Source organism: Balaenoptera ricei, chromosome 2 (assembly GCF_028023285.1).
Source record: "Balaenoptera ricei isolate mBalRic1 chromosome 2, mBalRic1.hap2, whole genome shotgun sequence".
Taxonomy (NCBI): domain Eukaryota; kingdom Metazoa; phylum Chordata; class Mammalia; order Artiodactyla; family Balaenopteridae; genus Balaenoptera; species Balaenoptera ricei.
The window spans coordinates 124,234,639-124,248,746 of NC_082640.1; the positions used below are offsets into that span (position 1 = coordinate 124,234,639).

Below are 14,108 nucleotides of genomic sequence, written 5' to 3' on the forward strand. Positions count from 1 at the left end.
GAAAATCACTGCGGCTGTAAAGGTGGCAGGGCGAAAGTAGGGAGATCAACAGGAGACTTGCGTAACCCAGGCAAGACGATGTCGGCTTTGAAGGGTGGCAGAATGTGCCACACCAAAAAAATGCCACTTTGGCCAAAGGATTATTTTGAACTAAAGGCGCTTCAAAAGCACCGGGTGGCTAGGCGGTTGGCAGCCGGCTCCCCGGTGCCCCTCCCTGTGGGTTCCCCTCTCGTCTGCCAGGCCTCCCCCTCCCCACGGGCGCATCCATTTCGCCAACGCCCCTCCCCTCGCCCTCTTCCCCGCGTTCTGGCCGCGGACCGCCGTGGTCCCCACCTGTAGAAAGGGGAGGGGTGTGGGGAGGGGAAAGGAGGCCACAGGTGAGCGCGGGGGCCCAGGCATCTTGAAAGTCGCCGCCCCGATGCCGGCCACCACCAAGGCCCGGCCGCAGCCACGCCGCAAGATTGCCCCGTCCTCCCGCCCGCACCGGGCGGCGTGGCGGCGCGTGCACCGCTCTCTTCAAAGGGGCTTCCAACCAGCCCTGGGCCTGTCTCACCTCGGGCGTCCCAGTGCCGTGCTCCGGCATTTCCAGTAAAAGTTAAGGGCCCGGGCCTGGCGGCGCGCACCCTTCGATAGCTCAGCTGGTAGAGCGGAGGACTGTAGACCCGACACGTGTGGACATCCTTAGGTCGCTGGTTCGATTCCGGCTCGAAGGAGGTGCCCGTCGCTTTTGCGCCCTCGTGAAGGGCACCCCCCCCCCCCCGGGGCCAAGCCCCGCCCAAGGCCCTGAGGCAGCGCAGCATCCTCTCTCCCCCGCCAGAGGCGGGAAAGCCTTTGGGGGACGCCCGCACAGCCACGGGGGGCCGTGGCCAGGCAACACGCCTGCGCCTTCCTCTCGCCCGCAGGCCACACGCCCGCCCGCAGCCCGGTTGCTCCCGCCTTAGCGCGCAGCCCCCCGCCGGCCCCAGCGCGGCCCGCGCCCTCTCCACTTTTATTCACCCACCGCCCCCGCTCTGCTCGACGCGCGCACATCCCTGCCGAACAGGGGGGCACGCAGGAGCTGCCCACCAAAAGCCCTGGAGGCCGACAAGCGCACAGGCCATCACACGGTCAGGGACAACCACGGCACCCTTCCTGAAAGCCCCCTCTCACTCCCGGGCTCAGTCCCCAGCTCTGCCCCCCAAAGGCAGGTCACTGTCTCTGTCTCTCCCAGTCACAGTCTTTCAATCTCCCAGCCTCTCTCTCTCCTTCCCTGTCTTTCCCATGGTCTCTACAGGTACAGACCTGGGGAGACAGAGAACCTTCCCAACCGTCTTAATCTATTTGTGGGGCAGAACTGCCACCCCGAGATCTTCCAAGCCACATTCTGCCACCCTCCAAGACACTGCCAATTGTGTACCTGCGCGGAAGCTGACACCGGCAGGAGCAAAACGCAGCAGGGCTCTCAGTGGGCCTTGACGGTGCCGATGAGAACCTTCCAGGTGTCCTGTCAGTCTGAGGACAGGGCGGGGGAGGGGGGGTGGTGTGGCCCCCTGGAAACCTCAGCTTTCATATGCCTTCGCACCTATTCTGGTAGCCGCTGGAGGGGTTGAGCTCCCGCCGAAAGAGCAAAGATTGCTCACACTGTACAAGGGTGGGAAAACGCCCGCACCCATTCTTCTGCTACATCTGATGGAGATAGATAGATAGATAGATAGACAGACAGACAGATAGACAGGTAGATAGAAAGGGGGTGGGGCGGGAGAAAGAGAGAGAAAGGAAGATTGCCAGCAAAAGCACAGACAGAGCTCAGAGAGCCCTGAGAGCCAGGGGCAATGGGAGCAGAAGGGTGGAGGGTGGGGTGGTGGGCGGGTGGGGAGCTGCCATCATGGAGGGGCGCACAACTTCACCTCCTTGCACAAACCACTGGCCTGTGGCTTCTGACCAGCTGGCTACCTTTAGCCTTGGGTCCTTAAGGCCGAATTGGCGGGGCCAAGAGGAAGCTGCCGAGGCCCAAGCAGAGAGCACCCAGGAGGAAATGGGCCGGGCTTTCAGCAAGAAGGAGCAGCTTCACCTTGGGGACAGAGCCTGGTTGGGGTGGGATGTGTGGGTGCCGAGAAGAACGCCGCGGGTGGTCCTTGCCCCTCCCTTCCTGTGGGAAGGAAACGCCGGAGACTCACCGAGAGGAGTCACAGCAGAACCCCGATGGGAGCGTGGCTCTCTGAAACCTCGGGGGCCCAGCGCTGCCTTCCCCTGACCCCTGAGCCCACAAGCCCTTTTTCGGTTCTGGTTCTGCCTCTCAAACCGGAGACTGCGTTTCCCCACACGTCTTCCTCTCCTGGCAAGCTCCTGTGGCTGCCCCCCCGCTGCGGTCTCAGCCCTCCTCACGGTCCCACTGCTAACTAAGAGGGGCTGACCTGGGGTCTGTGGAGTCTCCCTGGGTCTGGGAGGCCGTGCCACTGCAGGCTGACAGGTGACCTTCAGCAAGAGTCTATTGCTCTGCAGCTGCAGAAAGACCTCAGCCTCACATGTCACCACCTGCAGAGACCAGCGGGTGAGGACCAAAGAGAGAACCTCAGGCCTTCGTTGGATATACCCCCGACGGGATGTGGAGGTGTGGAACCCTTGGGAACCTGGCTTTGGGGGAGTGGGCGGGGTGCGTGGGTTTTGGTGACCGGCACAGGGGAGTGTGAGTCTCAGCACGGCCAACTCTTCTTGTCTGGGTGTCACAGAGAGTAGCAGGGGACCTCTGAGGCACTGCCCCTCACCCTCCAAGGGGCAGAGGTGCCTGCTGCCCGGTCAGGGAGCGGCGACACACTCAGCTGAGGGAAGGCCACTTTGGTGTGGCTTGCCGTGCCTCTGTGGGACTTTTGCTGGGTGGGTTAGTGGTCTTGGGTGGTGGGCACACACCAGGTGGGATCCGAAACGTTTGTAAGGAGTCCAACCTGGACACCTGTGCCCTCTGCCCCTCCCTCTGGACTCCAGTGCCTCTCCAGGAAGTCCACAGAACCTTGACCTCTTTCAGGAAGCAGCCGCCTCTGCCAAAGGAATCGGGGTAGGTGGGCGAAGGAGGGGAGCCAAGGCTGGATATCCACGGGCCTTGTGGAGCCCTGGATGTGCTCTCTCCTGAGAAGCCTGATGGTCCTTCTGCATCGCTCCCCAGTAAGCCTCACTGCGACAGAAAGTCATGGTGGGCAGGAGGGCGGAGGGGCATATCAGCCCCCAGGGGAGGCGAGGCTCTTAGGTGGGGAAAATACAAGCCTGGAACATGCAACTGTGCCCAAAAGTGAAGGAATGTACAGCGACTGATTCGGTGGCATGTCAAGCACACAAGAGCCAATTCGAAAGGGTTCCCACTGCCAAATCAAGGTAATGATAATAACGGAATATAATCCATTGAGTAAAATAGGTACAAGGGCCTAACAGCAATGACACACCAGATTCTGGTCTCTAAGTATCATTCTCCAACAAAAGGAACCAGGGCCAATAAAAGGAACCAGGGTGGGCTTCCCTGGTGGCGCAGTGGTTAAGGATGCGCCTGCCAATGCAGGGGACACAGGTTCGAGCCCTGGCCCGGGCAGATCCCACATGCTGCGGAGCAACTAAGCCCGTGCGCCACAACTACTGAAGCCCGCGCGCCGTGCTCCGCAATAAGAGAAGCCACTGCAGTGAGAAGCCCGCGCACCGCAATGCAGATCCAACGCGGCCGAAAGTAAAAAATAAAATAAATTTATTAAAAAAAAAAAAAGGAACCAGGGTTCCTCGGAGACTCACTTAACCACTTCTTTGGGTTTTCATCTACATACATGCAAAAATCTGCATGTTTTCCTCCTGTTTAAAAAAAATTTTTTTGTTGTTTTTAATTAATCGCTGTGCACGAGCTTTCTCTAGTTGCGGCGAGCGGGGGCTAGTCTTCGTTGCGGTGTGCGGGCTTCTCATTGCGGTGGCTTCTCTTGTTGCAGAGCACGGGCTCTAGGCGCGCGGGCTCAGTTGTTGTGGCTCGTGGGCTCTAGAGCTCAGGCTCAGTAGTTGCGACGCACGGGCTCCGTTGCTCCGCGGCATGTGGGAATTCTCCTGTATCAGGGATCGAACCCGTGTGCCCTGCGTTGGCAGGCGGATTCTTAACCACTGCACCCCCCGGGAAGTCCCCGCTCCTGTTTTATATCCTTTTAATACTCAGGCCCTGCCAGAGACCCTCAAAGGGTAAAAAGTAAAGTTTTGCCTCCCCTACAGCTTGAAGCAGCAGAAGCAGTAGATCAAGAGAAGGGGCAGGTATGTGAGAAAAATAAGGTGCTTACACTTGACTTGCATTTTTCTGCTATCTGTAAAAATGATCACATTCTCCTAAAGTGATAAGGAGCTGAAAGAGGCTAGGTTGGAGGCTGATGGCGTGGCCTGGTGCGTCCCCTCCCAGGGCTCAGGGACTGCGTTCCGGTTTTTGGTTTTGGCCGTAGTAGCTCTCACCCTGGGACTCAAGCAAATGGTGTTCAGACATATTGCTGATGAAGCGGAACGGGGAGTGTTCTGTGATTTCTCTGTAGGAAGGACACAGTATTATTCATCTTACCTGGACTCAGAACTAGAACCTGCTGGGGAACAGTGTCCGTTTTATTTTTAAGCCTGAGATGAATGTTATAAATACACATTGTATGTACGCGTGTGTGTGTTTGCGTATGTACATATACCTCTCTCTCTCTCTCTGGGGTGTTTTGGCTAAGCTCATCGGCTTGGGGAATCTCAGTTCCCTGACCAGGAATTGAACCCAGGGCCGTGGCAGTGAACGCACAGGGGTCGTAACCGCCGGACAGGCAGGGAATTCTGTCCGTAGTTCTGTTTTTTTTTTTTTAAATTTCACTTACTAAAACTGGGTGATTTACGATATGGTGCTAGTCCCGGATGTAGAGGTGCGGAGTGTTTTTCATTGTGTTATTACTTGAGGACGCAGAATAAAGTTCAACGTTCTATTCGGGCAAACTTCTCTTTCTTCCTACATAGCGTTCCACATTCATCCACCTCCTACTCCTAACTTATCTTTCTCCAGAGCTTTGTTTTCTGTGCCTGTGGGGCGACTGCTATTTTTGAGTTAACTTCCCTTACTTGAGAGATTTTTACACGTAACCGGTTTATATAACGTTCGTTTTCATCTGATTTTGTTAGTGTGATGTGCTGGTTTCGCTCATGTTGCTGTAAACGTCAGTACTTTTGCAGACTCTGCATCCTTCACAGGCGTAGACGTTTTTTTTTTTTTCCCACTGCCCGACACTGCACACGTTGCTGGTGAACAGCAAAACGAGCCACAGAAACGTTAAATGACTCGGGAAACTTTAACATCGGTTCAGAAACCAACAAAGCACGGTTTGTTGGAAGGTCATTGCAGATGACACACTGTTGTGCTTTTGAAAACCCCCTATAGAAGCACACCACTCCGCACAAATCAACTTTTTAAGCCAGTTAAACCACAGGACTCCCCACCCACACCCAGCACGAACTTCAAACACGCACTGCAAAAAGCTCTGTTCTATTCGTTTACCAAGCCGAACGCCAGGGGAGAGCGCGAACGCAGTCCCCCACTACCACAAATTATGCAGTCGAGTTTCCCACATTTGGGGAAATCGCAGGGGTCAGCACATCCGGAGTGCAATGGATAAGCCTCGCCCTGGGAAAACCACCTTCGTGATCATGGTATCTCCCCTGCCAGGTAAGTATGAGCCTCCCGCCCACCCTCGCCCCACACCCTCGCGATCGCCCACCTCTTCACGCACGCTCACTTCCCTCACGCCCTCTCCGCGCCCTCCGCCCCTGCATGCCCCTCGTTCCGGCCTCGCCCACCCCGGCAACAGCCTCGCGAGTCCTCGGCTGTCCACACGCAGGACGCGGAAGCCCAGCCGGAGTGGGACCAGCAGCCTCTGCGCGCCTCTCTATCTGAATACGCCACGCCCCTCTCCGGAAGTCCCGCGCCTCTAGTCTTTCCCCAAGCCGGCTGAGGACAGCAGGGAGAACGCAGGAGGCGTCTGCTCAGAGTCTTCGACTTAAAATGAACATTAGGTTCTTGTTTAAAGTTAGATTGAGGGGTTTCACTTTTCGCACCGTCTACGTCTAACCTTTTCCCCTTTGGGAAATCGCTATGTTTGGGGGCAGTTAGCCCTCAGGCGGCTTTCTAGTCTGTTACTCTCTCTTTGGCTTGTGTGGCCTCGAGGAGCTTAGGGCAGGTTTCCTTGACCTCCAGGTTTCTCTAGATATGACGCATTGACGATGTTAAGCGAAAAATATAAAGTGCACGCATATATGTAGTATGCTACCCTTTGTCTATGAAAAATGTGAAAAAAAGAAAATTATACACCGTCTGTCAAAAAGAAACCCAGGAGTGTTAAACCAGAACTGATGAAATTACCTATATGGGTGAGTGCAAGGAGAGAGTGACAGTTTTCTGAGCGTACCTTTCTATGTAATTATTTTGGGAACGCTGTTAACATTTTGGATATGTTTCTGAAACACAGGGGGAGGGACTTCCCTCGTGGTCCAACGGGTAAGACTCCGCACTTCCAACGCAGGGGGCCGGGGTTCGGTCCCTGGTCACGGAACTAGACCCTGCATGCGTGCCGCAACTAAGGGTTCACACGCCACAACTAAAGATCCCACAGGCCACAACTGAAGGTACCGCGTGCCGCAACTAAGACCCGGCACAGCCAAAATAAAGGAAGGAAGGAGGAAGGAAAGAAAGAAAAACTGCTGCTTAAAAAAAAGTACAGGGGGAGGACTTCCCTGGTGGCGCGATGGTTAAGAATCCTCCTGCCAATGCAGGAGGACACGGGTTCGAGCCCTAGGTCCGGGAAGATCCCACATGCCGCGCGGAGCAACTAAGCCCGTGCGCCGCAACTTCTGAGCCTGCGCTCTAGAGGCCGCGAGCCACAACTACTGAAGCCCGCCCGCTCAGAGCCAGGGCTCCGCAACAAGAGAAGCCACTGCAATGAGAAGCTCGCGCACCGCAACGAACAGTAGCCCCCGCTGGCCGCAACGAGAGAAAAGCCCACGCGCAGCGACGAAGACCCAGCGCAGCCAAAGATAAATAACATTTTTTTAAAAAATACAGGGGGAAAAGACCCTAAAATTGGATATAAGTACAAATGAACCTAACTGTATCTCAGATGACTAGTGTAACCACACTGGAGTAGAAATAAATAACCAACCGAAATGACTTTTGAACACAGTACATTGACCATAACCGTTTTCAACTCTAGAGACAAGAACTGCAAATACTGAAGTGTCCCCTAGTAGGTTGGTATTTCATAGCTATGTGGTTGTAACAGTTTTGTACCAATGCTGTTGTATTGTAGGATTGAGCTAATGAGTAAATGGAGGCTGGGAGTCAAGGTTCTCACTGTTGAAGAAAGGAGATGCAAATACAGAATGGCGGAGGGCAAGGAGGAACCATGTGGTGTTAAGCTGAAAATTGGAATTGAAGATATCAGTACAGGCCCATTATTATTTTTTTTAATTAATTAATTTATTTTTGGCTGCATTGGGTCTTCGTTGCTGCGCGCCGGCTTTCTCTAGCTGCGGCGAGAGCGGGGTCTACTCTTCATTGAGGTGAGCGGGCTTCTCATCGCGGTGGCTTCTCTTGTTGCGGAGCACTGGCTCTAAGCGCGCGGGCTTCAGTAGTTGTGGCACGCAGACTTCAGTAGTTGTGGCATGCAGGCTTTAGTAGTTGTGGCACGCGGGCCCAGTTGTTGTGGCTCGTGGGCTCAGTAGTTGTGGCTCACGGGCTCTAGAGCGCCAGCTCAGTAGGTGTGGCGCACGAGCTTAGTCGCTGCACGGCATGTGGGATCTTCCCGGATCAGGGCTCGAGGCCGTGTCCCCTGCATTGGCAGGCGGATTCTTGACCACTGTGCCACGAGGGAAGTACCTGGGCCCCCTTTCTTTCTTCTTTTTTTTAATCCTCTTTATTGGAGTATAGTTGCTTTACAGTGGTGTGTTAGTTTCTGCTGTATAACAAGGTGAATCAGCTATACATATACAGGTATCTCCACATCTCCTCCCTCTTGCGTCTCCCTCCCACCCTCCCTATCCCACCTCTCTAGGTGGACACAAAGCACCGAGCTGATCTCCCTGTGCTATGCGGCTGCTTCCCACTAGCTATCTATTTTACATTTGGTAGTGTATATATGTCCATGCCACTCTCTCACTTCGTCCCAGCTTACCCTCCCCCTCCCCGTGTCCTCAAGTCCAGTGTCTACGTCTGCGTCTTTATTCCTGGGCCCATTATTTTTAACAGATATAGATATGTGTAGGGAAACCCACTGTCCTGATCCTGCTTTCTAAATGTCATTCTCCACTAAAAAGAACCAGGGCTCTTTGGAGAAACAGGTGATTTCCAGGAGTCAGGGAAGGTACAAGATGAGCCTGGAATATCTTGTGCCAGAAAAGGCTCCAAAAATTATATGGACATGTCAGAAGGACACAGTAAGCCAACCTGAAGGGTCTTTCATAGGCCCAGTATGAGAACAACCAAACATCAAAATAAATGAAAACAGTCATGGATTATAGACAACTAAACACAGCCATGAGTTCACGTTGATTACCTAGGGAAGGAAGGAAACTTCTTCCTTACAACAGAATGCCAACTAAGAAATGTGGAATGAAGGACAGAATTAGAAAATCAACATCTGGCAACCATAATGCAAGTCAACAGTGGATACTAAAAACTATTGGGTTAAGGTTTTGTAACGGATATTTACATATCCTCAATTATCTCCACACAAATTACTTAATAATTACGAGGGGCAAACCTGGTGAACACCCCCAGTGGCAGAGGGTTACAATACTGGCCCCGGTACCATGTTCTTCTGCAGCACCCTCCCATGTTGACTCTGGGCTTGGCTATGTGACTTGCTTTGGCTAATGGAACATTAGTAAATGCGATGGAAGCAGAAGACTGAAAAACAGTTGCTCGTTGGGAGTCGCTCTCACCTGCTGTCCTGAGACCACCATGAGAAGAAGCCTGACTTAGCCTACTGGAGGATGAAATTACGGGAGTGAAGATGAATCATGTCAACTGAGGGCCTTCAGACTGACCCGCCCCACTGTCCCACGAGCTGACTGCAGCTGCACGAGTGGTCCTACATCACAGCTGCAGAACTGCCCGGCTCAGCCCAGCTGCAGTTGCTGACCCAAAGAATGGTGAGCAAATAACATGGTCACTATTTTAAATCACTAAGTTTTAGGGTAGTTTGTTACACAGCAGTGGATAACTGATACACCACCTTCACCAAGTAATCAATGTTAACACCACCAATAACTGAACAAACTGACTTCACGTGCCTGCAGTGTGATGCCCAGAGGAGGACACTGGATTAATTTGATAGGGCTGTCATAATAAAGTACCACAATCTGGGTGGTTTAAAACAACAGAAATTTATTCTCTCACAGTTCTGGAAGCTACAAGTCCAAACTCAAGGTGTCAGCAGGGCCATGCTCCCTCCGAGATTCTGGGTAGAATCTTTCCTTGCTTCTTCCTTGCTTCTAGTGGTGACAGTCAATCCTTAGCTTGCAGCTACATCACTCCAATCTGTGCTTTGTCCTCACGTGGCGTTATCCCTACGTGTCTCTGTCCTTACATGGCATTTTCCTCTTATAAGGACAATATTCATAGTGGATTAGGGCCCACTGTACTGACCTCACCTTAACTTGATTGTATGTGCAAAGATTCTACTTCCAAATAAGGTCGCATTCATAGGTATCAGGGGTTAGGATTTCAACATATATATATATTTTTTTGGAGGGACATAAGTCAACATGTAAACAGATACAGTACCATTTATGTCGTCTACGTGTCAAAAATGCGCACTTGAATGTGAATGCAGGACAACCTAAAAACCAAGGACATTCTACAAAATAACTGGCCTGTAATTTTCAAAAATGCCTGCATAATGAAATAAAACGATGGGCCTGGGGATTATTTCAGGTTAAAATGGGTTAAAGAGACAGGATACAGAATGCAACATGTGATTTTGAATTTTCCTTTGCTATAAAGGACATTCCTGAGACAATTGATAGAAATGGAATAATGTTTATAGAGTAAATAATAATATTGCATCCATGTTAATTTCTTTCTTTTTTTTTAAATGGTATCCATTTTTGTTTTTTATTTTTTTTTAATTTTATTTATTTATTTATGGCTGTGTTAGGTCCTCGTTTCTGTGTGAGGGCCTTCCCTAGTTGCGGCAAGTGGGGGCCACTCCTCATCACGGTGCGCGGGCCTCTCACCATCGCGGCCTCTCCCGTTGCAGAGCACGGGCTCCAGACGCGCAGACTCAGTAAAATTGTGGCTCACGGGCCTAGTTGCTCCGCGGCACGCGGGATCCTCCCAGACCAGGGCTCGAACCCGCGTCCCCTGCACTGGCAGGCAGACTCTCAACCACTGCGCCACCAGGGAAGCCCCCATGTTAATTTCTTGATTTTTATAATTATCCTGGGGTTAGATAAGAAAATGCTCTATTTTTAGGAAATACACACTAAGAAAGGAAACTTCCTGAGACAACCAGTAATCAGAAAAGGGTGCTTAGGACTTCCCTGGCGGTCCAGTGGTGTGGTTAAGCCTCCCCGCTTCCACTGCCGCTGGGCGTGGGTTCCATCCCTGGTTGGGGAGCTAAGATCCCGCATGCCCCACGGAGCAGCCAAAAAAAAAAAAAAAAAAAAAAAAGAAAAGAAAAGAAAAGAGAAAGAAAAAAGGGTGCTACAATACGTTTCCTCTGATCTTTTCGCAGTTAGGACCTCAGGAAACCTTCCCTGACCCTATAGTCTCCAGTCCTGTGTCTAGCCTCGCTTTGCTCCGTAGCACCGACCACAATAGTATAACGCAGCACAAGGGCCACTGGAAGTCGACACACAATAGTTGAATCGTTTTGTTCACGTCTGGGGAGGATCCACTTGATCTCGAGAAAGAATCTTCACGTATGGAAGAGGAAAAGACAAATCCGGGCGGCTGAAAGAGGCAGCCTAGTCCCTCAGGACGAAAACGCGACATTTCCGTGCATTCGATTTTCGGAGACCATTCAACACCCCTTCGCGGCCCACACATCTACCCCTTGCAGGAACACTTTGCCCTGATAGTCTCTGTTCGTTTTTCTTTGCTGTTGCGAGATTCGATTACTACATAATCTGAACGAAAGATCATGGATGAGGACTAAAACAATTTCATGTTAAACTGATGACGTTTCATGTTTCATGTTAAACTATTTAACATTTGATTGACGTTCTGTTCCGTGTCATTTTCACTGAAAGGAAGGTGAGACCACACCCGAGCTCCGACCTGCTCCTGAACTGCAGGGCGCCGGGCGCCGCGAGCTCCTGTCTTCCCGGGTCCCCCCTCCAGGTCCCGACTCGTCGCCGCTCGCCCACGCCCTCCCTCCGGAGATACCGGCGCATCTCGGTCGGGAATTAGTAGGTCCGTTATCTCCCGCGGGAAAGAACGGGACGCCGAAAAGGTCCCGGCAGGGGCGTGGCGTATGTAGATGAGGAGGCGCACAGAGGCTGCTGGTCCCACTCCGCTTGGGTCATATCTAGAGAAACCTGGAGATCAAGGAAACCTGCCCTAAGCTCCTCGAGGCCACACAAGCCAAAGAGAAAGTAACAGACTAGAAAGCCGCCTGAGGGCTAACTGCCCCCAAACATAGCGATTTCCCAATGGGGAAAAGGTTAGACATAGACGGTGCGAAAAGTGAAACCTCTCCATCTGACTTTAAACAAGAACCTAATGTTCATTTTAAGTCGAAGACTCGGGAGCAGATCCCTTCTGCGTTCTCGCTACTGTCCTCAGCCGGCTTGGGGAAAGACTAGAGGCGCGGGACTTCCGGAGAGGGGCGTGGTGTATGCAGATAGAGAGGCGCGCAGAAGCTCCTGGTCCCACTCCGGCTGGGCTTCCGCGTCCTGCGTGTGGACAGCCGAGGACTCGCGAGGTTGTTCCCGGGGTGCGCGATGCCGGAGCGAGAGGCATGCAGGGGCGGAGGGCGCGGAGAGGGCGTGAGGGAAGTGAGCGTGCGTGAAGAGGTGGGCGATCGCGAGGGTGTGGGGCGAGGGTGGGCGGGAGACTCATACTTACCTGGCAGGGGAGATACCATGATCACGAAGGTGGTTTTCCCAGGGCGAGGCTTATCCATTGCACTCCGGATGTGCTGACCCCTGCGATTTCCCCAAATGTGGGAAACTCGACTGCATAATTTGTGGTAGTGGGGGACTGCGTTCGCGCTCTCCCCTGGTGTTTGTGTGGGTTGAATGATAGACCAGTTTTCGTCATCAACTGACCAACGGTTAGCGTACAGCGTTGCAACATCGGCTTTTAGCATTTACTTTAAGGTTTACGGGCGGTTGCGAGTGCTGTGACGTCTGTCCGTAATCTTTTTCCCAACGGGGGTACGCCCCGTGGTGGTGTGGAGAGTCTGCAGTGTTCTCAGCTGTGTAATGAACCGCAGTTGAACGGCAGTCTTTTTGTGTACCTTATTGTTTTCCCAACTGCTGAGCGTTTTCTACCATTGGGCTTTGTGGGGTGTTCATTAATAGTCTGAGCGCTGTATGGTAGTGCCGAAGTGGGCCCGTACGGAACGCAGAATGAACGGTAGCACATACTGCCGTTTGCCGTAGTGTGAGCGAAAGCAGCTTATTATGTATACCAAGGAAATTAAGCATGGGTAAAATGTCAGTTACGCCACTTCCTGTGAAATGCGGCAAGTGATATATGTATGTTCTGCTTACTTTCTGAAAACAGACCCCCACCGCCCTCGGGAGCAGAGAGTTACGGAGAACTAAGTAGGGAGTATGGGACTTACGAGGGACAGAATACTACATGTAAAATAGGTAAGTAACCAAGATTTACAGTGTAGAACGTTATATTCGATATGTTAAAGTAACGGCCGATGGAGAACCATCAGAAGCTGTATACCGGAACCTGTTATTACAATGTTAAGAATGACTTAGTTTAATGAATAGAAGAAAAGAAACCACGGTCTTCCCTGAGAGCCCAGTAGTGACGACTGTTTACTTCCACTGCCATAGACCTGGCTTCAGTCTCCGGTTGGGAAAGTAGGATGCCGATAGCCGACGGGCATGGCCAAAGAAACATACGTGTCTATATACACATACGTGTAAAACTTACTGATGTCAGGCTTAAAAACAAAACAAACGTTCTCAGCAGCGTTTCGCTTTGAGTCCAGGTACGATTAATCATAACCAGAGCCAGGCTTATCCATTGCACTGCGCATGTTGACCATTGTGATTTCCCCAAGTGTAGGAAACGCAAGTGCATAATTCACGGTAGTGGGGGCCTGCGTTTGTGCTCTCCTGTTTTTTGTAGGTTTATTTTTTTTTTATTTTATTTTTTTAAACCTTCGTCATCATGCTGTGTATTATGTCCTCATGAGTTACTTAGGACTGGGATTTGTACCTTTTGACATGCCCTACCACAAATTTTATCAACCTCCCACAGTATCCACCCTTGGCAGCCACCAATTTGCTCTATGTAGCGAATCTATAAAACTGAGTTTATAGATATATATATATTTTTCGCTGCGTTCGGTCTTCGTTGTTGCGCGCGAGCCTGCTCTAGTTGTGGTGAGCAGGGGGCTTCTCATTGCAGTGGTTTCTCTTGTTGCGGAGCATGGGCTCTAGGCACGTGGGCTCAGCAGTTGTGGCTCACGTGCTCTAGAGCGCAGGCTCAGTAGTTGCGGTGGACGGGCTTAGTTGCTCCGTGGCATGAGGAATCTTCCCCGACCAGGTCTCGAACCCGGGCTCCGCTTTTCCTATGTCATCGGGAATGTCCGAGCCGAGGGTTGGTGAGCTGATACTGATACTCTTCTGTCCAGAAGCAGCGAAACACAGAATTTCACTCTTTTTATTTTTTATAAATTTATTTTTTTATTTTTGGTGGCGTCGGGTCTTCGTTGCTGCACGCGGGCTTTCTCTAGTTGCGGCGAGCGGGGGCTTCTCATTGCGGTGGCTTCTCTTGTTGGGCAGCACCGGCCCCGTAGTTGTGGCACTCGGGCTTAGTTGCTCCGCAGCAGGTGCGATCTTCCCGGTCCAGGGCTCGAACCCGTGTCCCCTGCATTGGCAGGCGGATTCTTAACCACTGCGCCACCAGGGAA

At 52.1% G+C, this 14,108-nt stretch overlaps 3 non-coding genes across 3 annotated transcripts; 2 read left to right on the forward strand and 1 right to left on the reverse strand.

Annotated features, from left to right (window-relative positions):
* Positions 1–623: 623 nt before the first annotated feature.
* Positions 624–713, forward strand: TRNAY-GUA (transfer RNA tyrosine (anticodon GUA)). The gene is given in 2 exon segments: positions 624–660; positions 678–713. It is a non-coding gene; the product is annotated as a tRNA-Tyr (tRNA).
* A 4,805-nt stretch (positions 714–5,518) lies between these two features.
* LOC132361374 (U1 spliceosomal RNA) lies at positions 5,519–5,682 on the reverse strand. The gene has a single exon (XR_009501675.1). It is a non-coding gene; the product is annotated as a U1 spliceosomal RNA (small nuclear RNA).
* Positions 5,683–12,065: 6,383 nt separating this feature from the next.
* On the forward strand, positions 12,066–12,229 carry LOC132361486 (U1 spliceosomal RNA). The gene has a single exon (XR_009501772.1). It is a non-coding gene; the product is annotated as a U1 spliceosomal RNA (small nuclear RNA).
* The last annotated feature ends 1,879 nt before the right edge of the window (positions 12,230–14,108 follow it).